Raw genomic sequence first — 16,724 nt, 5'->3', positions numbered from 1 at the left:
ACTCACCAGTCTAGCTGCCGCATTCTGGGTTAGTTGTAGTTTCCGAGTCACCTTCAAAGGTAGCCCCACGTAGAGCTCATTGCAGTAGTCCAAGCGGGAGATAACTAGAGCATGCACCACTCTGGTGAGACAGTCTGCAGGCAGGTAGGGTCTCATCCTGCGTACCAGATGGAGCTGATAAACAGCTGCCCTGGACACAGAGTTGACCTGTGCCTCCATGGACAGCTGTGAGTCCAAAATGACTCCCAGGCTGCGCACCTGGTCCTTCAGGGGCACAGTTACCCCATTCAGGACCAGGGAGTCCCCCACACCTGCCCGCCTCCTGTCCCCCACGAACAGTACTTCTGTCTTGTCAGGATTCAACCTCAATCTGTTTGCCGCCATCCATCCTCCAACTGCCTCCAGGCACTCACACAGGACCTTCACTGCCTTCACTGGTTCTGATTTGAAAGAGAGTTCTTGTGTTCAAGAAGAGCATCTGCTGGATCAGGCCAATGGTGCCCCTAGATGCCCATTATGAGAAACCTCCAAACAGATCATATCTATCTACCACTCCCCAATTGCAACCTCGCCGCCCTCTTTTGGACCAGCTTACGCTTCAAAGGTAGCCACCAGCCAAACACGTCCAACTGCCTCTCCCACATCCTCAGGCCTCAACAATCGAAAGACGTCAAATAGCACCCTGGACGCCTCCACTAACGGAACTGCATTGAACGTGGAGACCTGAAACTTGGCGCAAGAGATGCAAATGACATTCTATTGAAAAGGACTTGCGAAAATGTCACAGGGTGCCGCTGAGGGCTGAATGGACATATCTCACTGGATATGTCCCGCGAGGAGAGACTGCGCCAAGCTCCTAAACACCTGGGAAAGGCAGTCATCATTTTCCTGGGAGTGCCTACACACTCATGCCTGGCCATTTGTGCTAGGATCACATGCAAACCAGGTGTGCAAGAGAAATTAGTGATACGAGAAGAGAAAAAATATGTGGGCTTCCTGATTTGCGGTCCAGTGGCCTGTGAGCTTCATTCAGGTGGTCCATGGTGTGTCTCGGGATGCACAGTTGAAGGCAGGAGATTTAATTTGTTTTGGGGCGCTGTGCGCACCCCGGGAAATCCGTAACTAGAGCTGCCACTTCTGCGCATGGCACGCAGAGCGCTTCTGTGCATGTGGCGAAACCTGGAAGTACCTAAAGATTCTGTAACCTGGAGGGTGCGCAACATGAGGTACCACTGTATTCATATTTATTTCCAACTGTATTTTTTATTGCTTCCTTCATTTCTTAGATTGTAACTATGAGGTTAGGATTTGAACTCAACGGAACTTAAATTTTAACGCAATAGACTGCAATATATAATCGCGTCAACAGCTACAGTCATCTTCACATCCCAAATGGTCAAAGGCCTGGAAACGATGCCTTATGAGGAATGCCTTAGGGAGCTGGGTATGTTTAGCCTGCAGAAGAGAAGGTTAAGGGGTGATATGATAGCCATGTTCAAATATATAAAAGGATGTCATATAGAGGAGGGAGAAAGGTTGTTTTCTGCTGCTCCAGAGAAGCGGACACGGAGCAATGGATTCAAGCTACAAGAAAGAAGATTCCACCCAAACATTAGGAAGAACTTCCTGACAGTAAGAGCTGTTCGGCAGTGGAATTTGCTGCCAAGGAGTGTGGTGGAGTCTCCTTCTTTGGAGGTCTTTAAGCAGAGGCTTGACAGGCATATGTCAAGAATGCTTTGATTGTGTTTCCTGCTTGGCAGGGGGTTGGACTGGATGGCCCTTGTGGTCTCTTCCAACTCTATGATTCTATGATTCTATCTATGATTCTAACTGGGACTCTGAAAGAAGCACCAGTCACATCAGATGGAAAAATCACCCGGCCCAGAGTCCTCCGAGATACATCTGGATCCATCAGCCTTTGGAACCACACCATCCTAACAGGTCCCCACCCCTTGCGGAGGAAAAAGGCTGCTGAAAGCCTAAACCTTGGCACTGGTCTGACAATGACGAAGGACTGTGTGTTAAAAAATCTCCATTTTCCAACACCCTTCCCTCTTCCCTGCCTGAGAAAAAGCAGATCAATAGGGTGTCCTGCCACATGCACCAACCCGATAACGCATTGGGACAGCGCCACGGTTGTCATGGCAACCACAGAGTGAGCCACTCTGTTCCCTAGGACAGCAGTTCAGGGGCATTCAATGCCACATCCAAGACAATCTCCGCAAATGAGTGCGAAGGACACTCAGAATCCCCAACCTGTTCCCAGAGCCCAAGACAAGGGACAGACACTCAGAGAGCTGGCAGACTGCTGGAAAAGAGGCAGGAAGGGGCAAGGGGGATGCCTCTAGACCACCAGCGGTTCCCAATCTCCCCAAATTTACTTGGTAGGGTTGCCCATTGATTCATTGCCACATGCATTTTGGACCTCGTGTCTCTGGCAGTCGCCAGTTTTATGAATTTTAACAATGGCCAGTATGCCTCTTTTATAATCATTACTGGGATCCAGAAGCATTGCTGCCTCTCGCCTACGGACTCACTGTTAAAACCATGTTTATGGAAGAAGCTGAGGCTCCAATACTTTGGCCACCTCATGAGAAGAGAAGACTCCCTGGAAAAGACCCTGATGTTGGGAAAGATGGAGGGCACTAGGAGAAGGGGACGACAGAGGACGAGATGGTTGGACAGTGTTCTCGAAGCTACGAACATGAGTCTGACCAAACTGCAGGAGGCAGTGCAGGACAGGAGTGCCTGGCGTGCTCTGGTCCATGGGGTCACGAGGAGTCGGACACGACTAAACAACAACAACAATGGAAGACAATCTTTCTCAACTACGAGTGGTCACTAAAGAAGAAGAAGACGATGACGACTGTGGAGGCAGAGCAGAGCCATCCTGGCTAGGAACCATGGATAGCCCTCCATGAATTTGCCTGATTGTCTTTTAAATGCAACTTGGATGGACAACTCACACCTGGGGGAGAGAGTTCCACAGTTTAACTATGCTTTGTGTGAAAGACTTCCTTTTGTTTGCCTTGAATTTTCAAACATTCAGCTTTGTTGGATGTCCAAGACGTCTAGTGTTATGAGAGTCATAATTAAGTGTAATAAAAATAAAAATAATAATAGATATTATGGACCAACCTGGCATTGGGAAGTAGATTCAACAGTCCCGAGGGCAGGGCTGGCAAGGCCTCCAGGAACCATGGGGGGGGGGGGAGATCAGAAGAGTGAAAAGGTTTAAGGTCACCAATCACTCTTATCCTAAACCGGCCTGATAACCATAGTCCCCACCTGTGATCACACCAACAGGAATACACCTCGCCAAGTTGCCATGTAGACCTCCAAGGCACATGGTTACAACGCCAAGGAAAAAACAGAACCAGTTGTTAAAATGATTGCGGATGTTTTTCATGTGGGCAGAATGGGCTGGCCCCATTGCACACCTGGAGCAATTTAAGATGGGTGCAGCTTTATATAACTCAAGATATATACAGTGGTACCTCTACTTATGAATAATTCTACTTACGAATGTTTCTACTTACGAATGGAGCTCCGTCCGCCATCTTGGATGCGGTTTAGATTTTTTCTACTTACGAATTTTTAGATAGGATTTTTTCTACTTACGAATTTTTTCTCCCAATGCATTCCTATGGGATTCAACTTACAATTTTTTTCTACTTACAAATATGCGTTTGGAATGCATTAAATTCGTAAGTAGAGGTACCACTGTATAGGCTAGGCACCAAATAGCTCCTTAAACCAGGGTTACAGTTGCCAAAACGGAATGCCTAGTTGCCATTTGGGGGCCAGACGGCTCAAAAGCCATATTTTTCAATATGGCTTTTTGAAATTCGTTCTGATTGTGCAGGTGAAATATCACAGACAGAATTCTAGAGGAGATCTTGCTGGTGTGTTAAAACAGGCCAGAGTCAAGGATTCCCAGGCATTGCACCTCCAGACAGGAGAGTCCTCAGGCAGCATCCTGGCACCTGGGCGTCTTTACTTGGTCGCAAGTGACCAACAGCCAGGTGGGAAATGTGCCTTGGCGCCTGGTTAATTTCAAACGCTGGATGGGTGCAACGCTGCTATAAACCTATTGTCTTTTCCACCTCTGACACAAAGCCTGAAGTGCCTTTGCCTTGCGCTACTTGCATGAGGAAACCAACCCCTTAAATTATGCACAGTCGTTGCAGATGGAAGCATGGTCTAAATTCCTTCCTTGCTGGAGTCTGCAAAGTTCAAGGAGGTTTGGGTTGCAGCAGCACAGAACTGCAGGTGGGGTGGGGGCAGGGAGAAGGAGCACTGCATGAATGCCCTGGGGTGCCTCTAGGGGAAACACAGGAAACTTATTTATACTCTTGGCCCATCTAGCTCAATACTGTGCACACTGATAGGCAGCGCTTCTCCGGGGTTTCAAGGCAGGGGTCTTTTTCTCAGCCTTATTTGGGAGGTGCTAACTAGGCAGGGCCGTCTTTAGCACATGCAGCGCCAGGGTGCAAAAAACTGCCCAGCGCCCCCAATTTTTTTTGGGGGGGGGGGAGGCCAAAGGCCCCTGCAGATGGAAGGAGGAGGTCAATCTCTGCAGAGGCTGGCGCCTGGGTGCATGCAAAGCAAGTGCTCTACCTCTGAGCTATAGCCCTTCCTCAAGGCTTTCTGCAAACAACTGAGCTGCTCTTAAAGTCTGAATGCAAGCTGCAAACTGCCCATCAGACAAGTTCCAGTAGCAGGAGGAAAAGAGAAGGACACAAAGAAGTTTTCAGACGTCTGATAACGCCATGGTTGCAGGTTCGAGCCCCATACAGGCCACCTGTGTATTCCTGCATTGTAGAGAGTTGGACGAGATGACACTTGGGGGCAGGGTGGGTAAAAATAAATTATTTTTTAAAAAATTGATTTGTTTATTTAAATCGGATTTTCAAAATAAAATGCTTTTGGAGGAAAAATCTTTCTAAAGATGGTTTTCTATTTAAGTTACATTTACAATATAGTCCAAAGGCTATTCATCAGGAAATAAGGATTTGTTTTAAGTTTTTCATGTGTGCTAAAACTCAGTCTGTTTTTTTAAACCGTTTAACCACATCAGTTAACAAACATGGATACATATGCTATAATGTTATCGTTTCAGTTAAATAAATTTGTTTAAATTGTTATTAAGGAAATGATTATTTTTCTCCTTCCAATAAAGTACAGCAGAAAAGTTGTCCAAATATAAACAATAATTTCATAATTATCTGCCTATGTATTTCTAATGGTATAACCAAATCAGGAATTTTTTAATAAAACTGTAAAAACTACTCTGAAAATTTATGACTCCAAAAACGAAACCTCCAGCTGGTTGTAAATATTAAGATTATACCAGCAAGGTCGAACCTTTCTGTAAAAAAATGAATTTAATCAAGTCTTACTGACGAGTGATTTAAATCAATTTCATTTAAATCAAATCTTCCCTGCTTGGGGGTCCCTCCCAACTCTATGATTCTAGGACATGTGTGTCTCATGTTAAGGTGATTACAGAATATGATATATTAGTATTGTGATAACCAGCCGGTTACGTTTAGTGTGGTGTGAAAATATTGTGTACGTAGCCCAGGTTCATTGTTGTGCATTGGTTGTAATACCATGGCTGAGCTTTCTAAGAAGTTTGGATACACTGATTTAGAAAAAGACAAGTTATTGGGAATGTTTCATTTTCCTCATGATGAAAAGGAAGACACTTTGCTATTTACAATATCAAAACAGAAGGTGCGATTAGAGATGCATGCAGCAACGCTGACTGAATAAAGTATGTAAAAATTAATTTGATTCCCAGAGGCCTCAGGATCCCTAAGGCACCTACATTACTTCTCTCTTTTTATTACTTCATGGAATTGTTACTTCTCTCGTTTGGACTGATACTGAACTTTATAAGACTATATATTATGTGACTGATTTGGGCGTTATGTGTGTCTCATGTTAAGGTGATTTACAGAATATGATATATTAGTATTGTGATCATCAGCCAGTTACGTTTCGTGTGGTGTGAAAATATTGTGTACGTAGCCCAGGTTCATTGTTGTGCATTGATAATGCTTAGCAGAGCATGTGTATATGCACAGTCTTTAAAGCTCCGCACGGCACTTCATACAAGTTTGGGTTCTGGCAGGTTGCAGCAAAATCTAAACTAAAATCACCTTGGCAACAGCATCCTTCGACTGACGCCAGAGGACCCGATGGAGGCAGGAGCTGAAATGCCTGACTGTTAAAATTTAATCTCCGTTTTGTCAGCCACTGAAATAAAACAAATATTTGAAGTTCCTACGTGGAAATCATTCCGTTTCCACCATGATCAAAGGTATTTCCCTGAGCAAACGGCAGCAAAGCAGCGCAAGGGACCTTGAACAGTTCCTGGCTCATCTCTCGATTGAGAGGAAAGAATTGCACAGGCAAGCTGAGGAGGACACCAGTTTTGTTATTACCTGCTCCTTTTTGCATCCACTCACGCACAGCAGTTCTAGCTAGCAGCCCCCCCCCCAGTCACTGAGGTCCAGCTTCCTCAGGAGATGCCGCAAACTGTTTCCCAACCTAACGGTGAACTGAGGATTTTTATGCTGTGGCTCTCCTCCCCTACTCAGCCACAAGCTCACCAGGTGAGACCTTAAGACTGGTCAGCAAGAAAACAGGTCCCTCCTGCAAGGAACTTACAAATAAAAAAATGACACAATCGCAATGTGCTGCAATGTGGAAATAGCGAGCACAGCGCAATGTACCTTACGGGGAAATAAGTCCAGCTAAGCAGCTACCCTGAGGCTGAGACCCTCCCTGCCTGCAGACTGTCTCGCCAGAGTGGTGCATGCTCTGGTTATCTCCCGCTTGGACTACTGCAATGCGCTCTACGTGGGGCTACCTTTGAAGGTGACCCGGAAACTCCAACTAATCCAGAATGCGGCAGCTAGACTGGTGACTGGGAGCGGCCGCCGAGACCACATAACACCAGTCTTGAAAGATCTACATTGGCTCCCAGTATGTTTCCGAGCACAATTCAGAGTGTTGGTGCTGACCTTTAAAGCCCTAAATGGCCTCGGTCCTGTATACCTGAAGGAGCGTCTCCACCCCCACCATTCTGCCCGGACACTGAGGTCCAGCACCGAGGGCCTTCCGGCGGTTCCCTTGTTGCGAGAAGCCAAGTTGCAGGGAACCAGGCAGAGGGCCTTCTCGGTGGTGGTGCCTGCCCTGTGGAACGCCCTCCCATCAGATGTCAAAGAGAAAAACAGCTACCAGATTTTTAGAAGACATCTGAAGGCAGCCCTGTTTAGGGAGGCTTTTAATGTTTAATTGTTTTATTTCATTTTTCTGTTGTAAGCCGCCCAGAGTGGCTGGGGAAACCCAGCCAGATGGGCGGGGTAAAAATAAATTATTATTATTATTATTATTATTATTATTATTATTATTATGCCCGGAGCTTCTCAGAAGAGCAGCTTATACCAGGGGTGAGCCAAAACTCTCCTCGCTATTTGTGGGCCACAAATGGGGAACGGGGATTTTGCCAAACCCTCTGCAGTGGTCCCCTGCAAACCTTTTAACAGTTGCTCCATCTCCTTGATCATTTTGCTTCTCCTTTTTGCAGCCTTTCCCAGGTCTACAATGTCTGTTTGAAGTGAGGCGATCAGAACAGTACACAGTATTTATCATCCCCATCCAATTCCCCTTGTCCAGGCATGGGTAAACTCGGCCCTCCAGATGTTTTGGGATTGCAACTCCCATCATCCCTAGCTAACAGGACCAGTGGTCAAGGATGATGGGAGTTGTAGTCCCAAAACATCTGGAGGGCCGAGTTTGCCTATGCCTGCCCTTGTCCCTCTCTAATGAAATTTCCTTATTGCTTTTGCTCTTTCAAGTTTGCTGGACTGGAGGGAGGGTGATGGAGGCGTCCTGCCTGCCTTCCCAGCACAACGGGGCCCACCCAGGCTCCTTCGCTGCCTGGCTTTCAGCTAACAAAGACAGCTTTATCCCAGCATGCAGTTAACCAACTCGAACTATGCATGCTTAATGACACTATGGACCATTTTATTGTTCCACGGTTTGCTTTTTGTGCACTTATTGTTCCTGCTCTGTTTGCAAAAACCCTCCTGGGTGCATGGATTCGATGAAAGGCAGGACAGAGCAAACACTGTGGCTAGACAGTAATAAATAAGGGGCAGCAAGCTACCTACCGACAGAAGGAAGGCAGGACATTAGGGCACAAAATCAATTCAGGAAACCCGTTCTATTCTATCCAAGGAGACGGAGGCAGGTGGGCTGGGCAACGGAGGCAAGGAGATGGACAAGAAGAGAGTGAAAAGTCACACTCACCTCCCTTCTCTGATCACCGGAACACCCCCCCCCCAAAAAAAAAACCCTCTCTGGCTACAGACATTCACAAGCGGATCACCAATCCGGTAGCTTAGCCCTGAAAAAACCCATAATGCTTCACACAGGATTTTTCACACTTGACACCCAATTCGGAAAAGTAGCAATCTTGCAGCACACAAAAAGGAATTTCCCAAATGGGCCCCCATAAAGTCAGAGCAGAATGGTGGGGAGGTGCTGGTCACCAGCGCAGATCTGCTCATAAATTAAAAGTCAGCCAGGCTGCCTAGCTAATTACAGCTCACTTAGCAAGAAAAGGGCCATTTACTGCAATGTACCTCTGGCTGCTTGTTCACCTAAGAACACTCCCCCAGGGAAGGCTCATTGCTCAGGGGGTGGAGCGTCTGAATCGTACCCCCCCAGGTTCAACCCACACCATCTCAAGGCCGATTCCTTGTCTGAAACCCTGGAGAGCCACGGCAAGTCAGCGCTGAACTAGATGGAGCAGCACTCTGACTCAACAACAGGTAGCTTCCTAGGCGCCTTTGTAGGAAACAATATCCAGGCAGGGCTAGAAAAGTCCCTTGGAAAGGAACCCTGGAAAGCCACCACCAGCATTCCCGGACCTGTTCCTCTGCAGCCGTTGCTGCACTGCAGTTCCCACCAGCCCCAGCCAGGCTCACCAAAGGATCATGACATTGTGCAGCCTAGCCTTCTGCAGTGCAGGAATCTCAACTGAAGCTTCCATGGCAGGGGACCATCCAACCTCTGCTTAAAAACCTCCAGGGAAACAGAGACCAGCACCTAAACATTAGGAAGAACTTCCTGACAGTAAGAGCTGTTCGGCAGTGGAATTTGCTACCAAGGAGTGTGGTGGAGTCTCCTCCTTTGGAGGTCTTTAAGCAGAGGCTTGACAGGCATATGTCAGGAATGCTTTGATGGTGTTTCCTGCTCGGCAGGGGGTTGGACTGGATGGCCCTTGTGGTCTCTTCCAACTCTAGGATTCTATGATTCTACCTCCCGAGGGAGACTGTTCCACTCTCAAACAGCTCTGACTGTCAGAAAATTATTCCCGGTGTTTAGTCGGAATCTCCCTTCTTGCAACTTGTAGCCGTAGGTTTGGGTTCTCTACCTTTCAGAGCAGGAGAAAACAAGCTTGCTCCATCTTCCATGGGGCAGCCTTTCGGGTGACTATCCTATCTCCTCTCAGTCTCCTCTTCTCCAGGCTAAACATACCCAGGTCCTTCAACCGCTCCTCATAAGGCTTAGTTTCCAGACCCTTGATGGTGGAGTCTCCTTCTTTGGAGGTCTTTAAGTGGAGGCTTGACAGCCATCTGTCAGGAATGCTTTGATGGTGTTTCCTGCTTGGCAGGGGGTTGGACTGGATGGCCCTTGTGGTCTCTTCCAACTCTGTGATTCTCTTGGTCGCCCTCCTCTGCACACCTTCCAGCTTGTCAACATCCTTCTTAAATTGTGGTGCCCCAAACTGGACACACGTTGATACAGCCTAGAATAGCATTCACCTTTTTTGGTGCTGCATCACAAGGTTGGCTCATGTTCAGCTTGCGATCTACTGAGACCCCCCAGATCCTTTTCACACACGATGGGCGTTGTCACAAGTTGTAGTCTAGCATTACCTGGAGAGCCACAGGTTCCTCGCTCCTGGTTTGTATTCCTGCTCCACATGAGGCACTCAAGGTGGCTCACAAGAAGATGAAAGACACACACACACACATCAATCAAGAGGCACACTACAAAAAATTCCCAGGAGACAGCCGACAATATAAATCAAATACTGCCAAGGAAACAAAATAAAAAAAATTCCTTCCAGTAGCACCTTAAAGGTAAAGGGAGCCCTGACCATTAGGTCCAGTCGTGACCGACTCTGGGGTTGCGGCACTCATCTTGCATTATTGGCCTAGGGAGCTGACATACAGCTTCCATCATGATGTCATGTGGCCAGCATGACGAAGCCGCTTCTGGCGAACCAGAGCAGCGCACGGAAACGCCGTTTACCTTCCCGCCAGAGCGGTACCTATTTATCTACTTGCACTTTGACGTGCTTTCGAGCTGCTAGGTTGGCAGGAGCTGGGACCGAGCAACGGGAACCCCCCCCCCTCACAGGGATTCGAACCGCCAACCTTCTGATCGGTAAGCCCTAGGCTCTGTGGTTTAACCCACAGCGCCACCCGCGTCCTTAGAGACCAACTAAGTTTGTCATTGGTATGAGCTTTCGTGTGCATGCACACTTCTTCAGATACTTCTTCAGAAACAGGCTGCCAGAAAAGTCAAAGAAGAATAGACTCTAAGAGCCAACCGACCAAAGGCTTGCCAGGACAAAGCACTTCATCTTGGAATGTCACCAGGAAAGGAGACAAATGCATCTCCAAAGCTCAGGCAGGGCAACCGAGAAGGACCCACCCTATCGCCCTGCCAGCCTAAACTCTTTCCTAGCACATGTTGTGTTGGCCTAGGACGAAGAAGCCAGCTGCAAACAGCATTAACTCGCAGGGCCGATGACAGGCGGCCACATGACCACCAGAAGGACACACACAAAATCCCCAAAAGAAAGCCAAGTCAATAGGCTGGTGCAATCGTACCATCATCTCTACAACCACCCTGCCCGCCCTTCAAAACCCACATTGACCCACGTTGGCCTGGGTCTGCGGTTTACAGTATTACACAATGCAGCTGAACTATGTGTGTGTGTGTGTGTGTGTGTGTGTGTGTGCGGAGGAGGAATGGGACACCTCAATTATAATCTCAAGATAGCACATGCCGATCCCCAGGTGGTTAAAAGAGCTTGCTCCTTGAGTTGCAGGGAAAGTGGCCCTGCCCTGTCCTCCCTCCCTCCCTGGCTAGCTTTCAACCCCAAGAGGGATTAAAGAAACACCTGCAGCATTGCCAACAGCTTCCTGTAACCAAAAGCTACAAAAGAGGCAGTCCCTGACCCAGGCCATCTCCTTCCCCAACTATTAGGCATTGTAAAATAAAAAAATTCCTTCAGTAGCTCCTTAAAGACCAACTAAGTTTTTATTTTGGTATGAGCTTTCGTGTGCATGCACACTTCATCAGATACACTGAAACAGAATCCACCAGACCCTTATGTATATTCAGAGGGGTGGGAGTGGTAAACCTGTAGATGGCTGTCAACGACTGCTGATGACTGCAATTGGTCCTGCGGGGGAAAAGCAAGGGCTGAGGCGCTAAAGAAAGCTTGATCATGCATAATGAGATAAGAATCCAATGTCTTTGTTCATCCCAGGTGGCTCCATGGTTTTAAGCTTGGTAATGAGTTCCAATTCAGCAACTTCTCTTTCCAGTCTGTTCCTGAAACTGTTTCCAGTCATTATCAGCCATCTACAGGTTCACCACTCCCATCAGCCCATCACCCATTCCCCCTCTGAATATACATAAGGGTCTGGTGGATTCTGTTTCAGTGTATCTGACAAAGTGTGCATGCACACGAAAGCTCATACCAAAATAAAAACTTAGTTGGTCTTTAAGGTGCTACTGAAGGAATTTTTTTATTTTGCTTCGACTCAGACCAACACGGCTACCTACCTGTATTAGGCATTGTATCACCATACAGTATACGTAATCTTCTCTCCTCCCAAGTCTTACACAAGCATCCACCGCCACCTCCCCTCCTGCCCCCAAACACAGAAGCACCCATCAGCCTTGCTTTCAGATGTGAACGTGTGATATATTTGCCATAGAGCAGTTCATACGTTCTTAAACTGTGCTTGCAATCTCCTCCTAGCTTCCTGCTGTCCAGGTCCCAGGGTGGTTGCCAACGTCTCATTCGTTTCCCTCCTGCAGACCAAAGGATGCTGTCCCTTGGAAATCTTGTACCACAGGTCAAGCATATTAGGGACTTTAAAAAAGAGCAATTTCTATTTGCCACTGTGCGCCAGTTCCACAGTCCTCACTCCATTCTCACTCCATTCGCCACAAGATCCTCACTCCATTCGCCACAAGACTCTCACCTATCCATCGCTGCATCATCTTCCCCTTCCTCTCACTAAAGACAAGAGTCAGGACTTCCAGTAATCCCAGCAGCATAGACTACGGGGTTCTCTTCTCTCCACTCCCCCCCCGGCCACCCGCTTTTCTGCCTTACACCAACTACAACTCCCACAGCAATGATTTGCTCCACATCAAAATAACTTGCTTGGTGGTGGAGGAGACACACATGACCTTCTCTGAACTGCAAACTGAGATGAAATCCAACAGCCAACACATCTTCATCTGTGTTAACACCTTCCTGGGTTTGGAGAGGGCAGAGTAGGGGAGAATTCCCCCTACCAAGCGCTGTTTTCTCAAACCAGCTGACAGTTGTTTTGCTGCCCATCAAGGTAGCACGCTAAGGGGAGCAAATTATTTTTAGTCTTGCAGACCCCAAGCGAATGTTAAAGAGTGCCGTAGATGAGATTGCAGTACTAAACTGGAAGAAATGCAGCAGCCACAAGCCAGCCCCGTATGTCTGATGTTATGGGATGGGCATCTTAATTCAATGTTTACATTTGTGGCTTTCATACACCCAGGCGGCAAGTGTCCCTGTGTATCTTTCTGAAGTACGGCCACCCTGCTCCTTTCTTCCCTTCACCAAGGGCAGAAGCTCAGTAGGAGAGCATCTGCTTTGCTGAAGGTCCCAGGGTCAGGCCAGGTAGAACTGGGAATGTCCTTCATCTGTATAAGGCCGCTTCCTGCTCCTACGAAAAAGGTGCAGTTTCAGAATGTGTTTTTGTGCTGCTTTCCATGGCATCTGTCTACCATGTGCACAGATTCCTATGTTCCTAAGTGAACAAGGATTTATGTCTGACTGAGCCATTACTCAGCCTGCATGTTGGCCCAGTCCTCGTATATCCAGAAACCGAAGACAGGTTTCCTTCTAAAAAGGCTAAACATTTGTGAAGGGGTCTAGAATATCACTTAAGTGGCCAGGCTCAGAGCCTCGCTCACACAGGCCAGAGTTTCTAGTTTCAAGGCAGCTGCAGGATCGCCTCCAGGGTTGAAGAGGCGTAAACAACGTCTCCAAAGCCAGAAATGACCACTGAAGTGTTCTGTTTAACATCACTGTAATGCAGGAGAGGGAACGTTGTTAAGAAAGTTCATAGAAAGATTCTATGAAAGTATTATTCAAGCAGTGCACTCCTGTAGGCAGGCATGGCCACCAAACTGGATGGCTTCAAAAGAGGATTAGACAAATACATGGAGGAGGAGAGGGTCGGACTATATGACCCTTGGGCTCCCTTCCAACTCTACAGCTCCATGATTCTACCCCTTCCTCTTGCTAAAAGATTCCAAGCTCTTAAAAGGCAAAAGCTGGGTGTCCCAATTCCACAGAGGCAGGGATTCTGAGCCCTGACAATGCACAGGTTTTCGCTGTTGTGATATACCCAGCCTCATATACCTGGGGCCAAAGTACACATACCTTTGGGAGGAAAGGTGAGAATACATACATTGAATTTGCTCTGCTACAAGTTAGTCATTATATTTCTTTGATAGCTTGGGAATTGCTTGACTTAAGCGAACAGCTTTCCAGTATCGCAACCTATGAAAACCATGTCAAATGCAGGCAGATTTTTGGGTGCGGATTGAACAGAGAACACGGATACCAAGGCATGAGAAGCTTAAGGTACTGTTGCCACATGCTTATCTTGGTTTTCTCAATATACTTCCTGATAATAAGAGGCAAAAGCTGCCCCGTGGAAAGCCATCGTTTCACACAGCATTCAGCTCCGCTTCGGCTTCTCTGAAACCTCCCACTCATTCCAGCAACAGCTTGTTCTCATGTCCAAGTGAATGAAGCGAACTGATCGCTCCCCTTAAAACTCTCCACCCAGAGGCATCGAGCCGGAAACCGGAAGAGTAGAGGACTTTGCACCCTGGAGAAGAAGTAGGACCCACAGAGCCAGGGTCACAGGACGGCAGCGCGAGCCTCACGCAAGCTCCAGCTTGGACTCTGAACGTTAAGAAGCCAGGGCTGCCACACAATGCCTCTTTGTTTTTGGAGCGTGCAAAGGCATGCATGAGAGGGCAGGGAAATCCCTTGCTTACCTAGAACCCCTGAAGAAAACAGGCAGCCGAGGAAGAGACAAGCACTGGGCTGTCTGCTCTAGAAGGCTGCTTTGCTCCCAGGAAGTTTCACTTAAGAACATAAAGAGGAGCCTGCTGGGCCAGTCCAACGGCCCATCTAGTCCGGCGGCATCCTGTTCTCACAGCGGTCAAGCAGATGCCCCAAAGGGGAGCCCACGAGCAGGATTCAAACACAAGAGCAGCACTCTCCCCACCTGTGATTCCCACCAGCTGGTATTCTGAAATATAGGGCTGTATCCAACAAAGTGAGAAGCGGAGCTCGCTCCATTAGTGACAGGCCAGCTCCATGAGGCACCTCCTGGCCCTGAACTATGCCAGCGGGTCATTATAGGAGCAAGTGTTTAGAACAGGGGTCGGCAACCGCTTGTGGCCCATGGGGGGGGGGTCATTTAACCAGCCCATGGACCCCTGCCGCCTGCTCGGTCAGCTCCCGTGTGCCGTGCTAAACCAGCACGGAGCAGAGCAGGGGCCGCCTTTCATGACGCTGGCCGGCTTTCCATTGGCGGCAGGAGCTGGCAAGCTGCGCATGCCTCCTCCATGCCGGAAATAGTTTGCGCATGCGTGTGTGCACGCACGCACGCACACACACACCGGCCCACCGTGCCGTCTGCAGGACTGTGAACCGGCCCAAGCCACAAAAACTTAGAATCTGCTGCCTGAGTTTTCATTTTCCTCATTCAGCCCTGTTCCTTTTTCCTTGTGTGCTGTGGGTTTTAGATTGTAAGCCGGTGGGTAGGGACTGTCTTGTTTCAATTGGGAGCCTTTGGGGCTGAAGAGCGGGGTGCCAAACGCTCTAAATAAATAAACAAGTCATGTATATTAATTTCAAGGAGTCTACTCTGAGTAGGACAAGCCCGGGCTGCCACTCATGCTGCTGTCAACAGTGGAGTTTGACGGGGCTGTTGCAATTAAAGACCATCAGCTCAGTGTCCCCAGGATAACCTCATATGAGTACAGTATTCAGTTTAAGCTCCAACAGGAAAACCCGGAATCAACTCTTTAATGGAATCTTGCAGCGCTCGAGTCATTTGCAAAGGAGACTGCGCAGACCCACCTGCTTGGGGCAAGGTTCTACCCCCCAGCAGACACAGTGGGGAGCTGGGGGGGGAGGGGAGAGAATCCTGCCCCACTCATTAAACCACAATGCAATTTAGTGGCAAAAAAATCAACACAGAGTACAGTGGTACCTCGGGTTACAAACGCTTCAGGTTACAGACCCCTCTAACCCAGAAATAGTACCTCTGGTTAAGAACTTTGCTTCAGGATGAGAACAGAAATCATGCTCCGGCGGCGCGGCAGCCCCATTAGCTAAAGTGGTGCTTCAGGTTAAGAACAGTTTCAGGTTAAGAACGGACCTCCGGAACGAATTAAGTTCTTAACCAGTGGTACCACTGTAACTTGAGCACCAGTGAAAGGGCTGGAATTTTCCCCCCCATTACAGTAGTACCTCTGGTTAAGAACTTAATTCGTTCCGGAGGTCCGTTCTTAACCTGAAACTGTTCTTAACCTGAAGCACAACTTTAGCCAGGCTTCCTCAAACTCAGCCCTCCAGATGTTTTGAGACTACAATTCCCATCATCCCTGACCACTGGTCCTGCTAGCTAGGGATCATGGGAGTTGTAGGCCAAAAACATCTGGAGGGCCGAGTTTGAGGAAGCCTGACTTTAGCTAATGGGGCCTCCCGCTGCCGCTGGAGCACCGCCGGAGCACAATTTCTGTTCTCATCCTGAAGCAAAGTTCTTAACCTGAGGTACTATTTCTGGGTTAGCGGAGTCTGTAACCTGAAGCGTTTATAACCCGAGGTACCACTGTACCTCGTTTTACTAAATAAAATGTTCCACTTTTAGAAATGCCTTGTTTTGTGGAATTAATACGTTAAATAAATAAATAAATAAATAAATAAATAAATAAAGAGTACAGCAGTCAAGTTGGACAATCTGAAAGTTGTGTTTTATTTTTCCAGGTGACCAACCCTTGAAAGCATTCAATATATATCACGCACTAATGTGTTTTATGAATGTGTGTGAACACTTGGGATTGGATGAGGGAAGCATTACGTTACAGATAATCTAGACATGCCAGTTGGATTGTGTCTTATTCAAAATTCCCAGAAGCATGCACATCTCTGCCGACTGAGTGATGGTCTGTTATAATCACTACAGAATAAATGAAGGGTTGTGTTATTGCCCCAACTCTATTCATTATTTTCACTGCCATGATCCTACACTTTGTCGACGGGAAACTCCCCACCAGAGTAGAAATCATATATCAAACAGATGGAAAGCTCTTCAATCTGAGCA

The 16,724-nt window shown here is 47.7% G+C and overlaps 1 protein-coding gene across 2 annotated transcripts in view; it reads right to left on the bottom strand.

Moving 5' to 3' along the window:
• Positions 1–16,724, bottom strand: part of SELENOI (selenoprotein I) — a 64,420-nt gene that overhangs the window by 42,029 nt on the left and 5,667 nt on the right. The window contains exon 1 of one of the 2 annotated variants that reach the window (XM_088667003.1): positions 12,312–12,469. The exons of the other annotated variant lie outside the window; for it this stretch is intronic. The gene's annotated coding sequence lies outside the window, so the exon portion shown is untranslated. Of the gene's footprint in view, positions 1–12,311; positions 12,470–16,724 lie in introns of those variants that run through there. 2 annotated transcript variants of the gene reach the window in all.

The sequence above is a fragment of the Zootoca vivipara genome, chromosome 3, assembly GCF_965207765.1.
Source record: "Zootoca vivipara chromosome 3, rZooViv2.hap1.1, whole genome shotgun sequence".
Classification (NCBI taxonomy): Eukaryota; Metazoa; Chordata; class Lepidosauria; order Squamata; family Lacertidae; genus Zootoca; species Zootoca vivipara.
This window is presented reverse-complemented; position numbering and strand designations above follow the sequence as displayed.